The sequence below is a fragment of the Carlito syrichta genome, unplaced genomic scaffold, assembly GCF_000164805.1.
Source record: "Carlito syrichta isolate Samal-C Ts95f unplaced genomic scaffold, Tarsius_syrichta-2.0.1 Scaffold308871, whole genome shotgun sequence".
Lineage (NCBI taxonomy): Eukaryota > Metazoa > Chordata > Mammalia > Primates > Tarsiidae > Carlito > Carlito syrichta.
In genome coordinates, this window is record NW_007252967.1 from 84,855 (window position 1) to 87,836 (window position 2,982).

Sequence of the window (2,982 nt, forward strand, 5' to 3'; positions counted from 1 at the left end):
GGCCTCTGCACACTGGAACCTCGTACGCCCTCCTTCCATGGGCTGTGAAAACTGCGAGAAACTTGGGACCAGCTGTGGCCTTTATTCCCTCCTGCAGCACCAATGAGCTGCACCTGCTGCACCATGATGCCCGTACTCACAGGTATTCCTCTTCTTGGTCATTCTCAGTCACTACTGCTCTCTGGCTGTCCCGGTGTCACTGCCCCTGCCATCCACCCTAGAGTGGAGCAAAATGCCCCAGAGGCAGGAGGGCCGCTCACATGAGTGCAGAGGTCCCTACAGTAGGTAGAGCCTACTAGAAAGGCCATCAGGGATCTAGGACATTCAGCTCTAGTGGATTCTGTCCCAGACTAAGGAGAGTGGCCCAAGCTCAAGGGCAAGGAACCTGCTGTCCCTACTAGACATAGGCAGGCAGGCTTCTGAAAGGTAGAGACTCATTAATGCTCAAAACAGCACTGTCCCTTCTTCTAAGGATCTTGTTGAAGCCCTTGAGCTTCAGGAGTGTTCAAGCGGGGTAGACAGGAAAATTCTGGTTTGTGCTACTATCATTTTCTGGGTGGCAGTATTATTCTCAGCTTCACAGAATGCGCCAAAGCTATAGCATCTATCACTTAGGATTATTACAATTAATTCACTGGTGGGATGACCATGTCAGCATTTTCCCCACTATTATTATTACTACTACCATTATTATTATTATTTCAAGCCAGAATCTGTGATGGACTTATATTTCTCAGGAAATTAGGGCAAGGCTAAGTGAACGTTCTATATACATCAACTAACCTGGACAGCAAGCCCCCAGGCCTAGTCATCTCACTTCCACATAAAAAACTCCTTGAGGTAGGATGGCAAACAAACTGAGAGAGACAGGCAGGATATAGACAGGTGGACAGGAAAACAGAGGACAGTCAAGGTGGAGAGAATGCAGGTATAGGTTCAAGCAGGTGATGACAGGTGGGGGACACTGACCCTTGTAACTGCAGAAGAGAGCACAGGGTGAATGGGCATCTCTTGATGAAAAGTCTAAAAACATGATTGGCACCCAAACTTGAAATATATGACTCAGATATTTTGTCCCACGAACCCAAAAGGGGTTTCTGTGCTTTTTATGTCCCAAATTCCACAACGTCTAAAGCTCTAGAGCTGCACTGACCAATATAGTGGACATTAGCTATATGTGGCTGTTTAAATTAAAATGAGCAAAAATTAAATCAAGCTAAAATTTTGTTCTACACTAGCTACATTTCAAGTGCTCATTAGTTACCATATTGGGCAGCACAAATCTAGAACACTGCCTTCATCACAGACAGTTCTATTGGACTGTACTGTTCTTGAGAATAGCACCATTTTCTTTCTTGTATTTATTTCACATAAAGACATGCTAGATGACAGTTTGAGTAGATGACTCCTGGGTTTCAAGTGTGGGTGTCTAGGGGATAGGGGGTGTCCAGTGAAGGAACTCCTTGGTAAAGTAAGCAGCTCTTCCATGAAAATAAACCACTAAACCTCCAGGCTTGAGGACTGTCTAGGAAAACTCTAGGTATGACAGCTGTTGAATAGTGGCTCTTACTACTCTCTGCCCTGTCATCATCCCACAGGGATTGTATTTGAACCACCCTCCTGGCCCCAGTGACACACTGTTCTCTGATGAAAGCTCAGAATCCTCAAATTGACCCAAAGCCCTCTTTCTTCACTGTCCCCTTACACTCTTCTCCACATGACACACAGCTTTGCAGGATGTTCTGTGGTTTCTGTCTCAAATCTGGGAGTCTCCAAGCAGTGGGGCACCATCTCATTTCCTATTACAGAACTCCCTTGTCTCCAGAGTTCAAAACCTACAACCTCAAGTGAGATCTTGTTCTTATATATAGAATGGCCAGGTCATTACTTTTAAATTCAGATTTCATGACGAGATAATGGTTTCAATATAAGCTGAATTTGTGGTGATGTTGAAACATCCAGTGGAAGAATCCTTTTTCTTCCTTTCCTTTTCAACTTCCTTCCTTCCTTCCTTCCTTCCCTCCTTCCTTCCTCCTTCCCCCTCTTCCCCCCTCCCTTTTTTTGGTGAGTCAGAGTCTCGCTCTGTTACCCAGGTTGGAGTACAGTGACGTGATCCTGGCTCATCACAGCCTCTACCTCCTTGATTCAAGCAATCCTCCCACCTCAGCCTCCCGAGTACCTGGGACTGTAGTAATGTGCCCACACACTCGGTTAATTTTAATTTTAATTTTTTTTTTGTAGAGATGAAGTTTTTTACTATGTTACCCAGGCTGGTCTTGAACTTCTGAGGTCAAGCAATTCTCCTACCTCAGGCTCCCAAAGTGTTGGGATTGCAAGTATGAAGCACCATACCCAGCCCTCTTTTTCTTCTTAAAACAACTTTAGAAAAGGACAGGATATCAGAAAGGGGAGCTACCCCAGAAAGGATTTTATCTGTCTTTAATTTGGACATGTCTTTGCTAGTATAGTAGGACAATAGCAATCTGCTATTCAAAAAGCTTGGATGTGAAGGACAGGATGAGGCGTGATAGCCACTAGAGATGAAATGGAATAAAGGATTTTTTTTTTCCAAATGGTTTTGATGGTGATGACCTGTGAATGTGTTTTAAGACAGAATTGACAATTTGACAATAGTCAGCAAAAGGAAGAAGTTAAAAGACAAATGAGAAATCAAGGAATGGAATGAAGTTCCACGAGAGGCAAAATCCAGAGCCTGTGACCCTCTTCTTCCATTGTGGCAATGGCAGAAAATAAAGGATAGAATTGGGTGCAGGTAAATGGATAGAAGGAGTACAGGATATTGAGGGGATACTTGTTTTCTACATTTTACTTACTCCAAAGAAACAGGTAAGCTGGGCTCGGTGGCTCAGCCTGTAATCCCGTGCTTTGGGAGGCTGAGGTGAGTGGATTGCCTGAGCCCATGGGTTCGAGACCCACCTGGGCAACTTGGCTAGACCTCATCTCTACAATAAATCAAAAAAT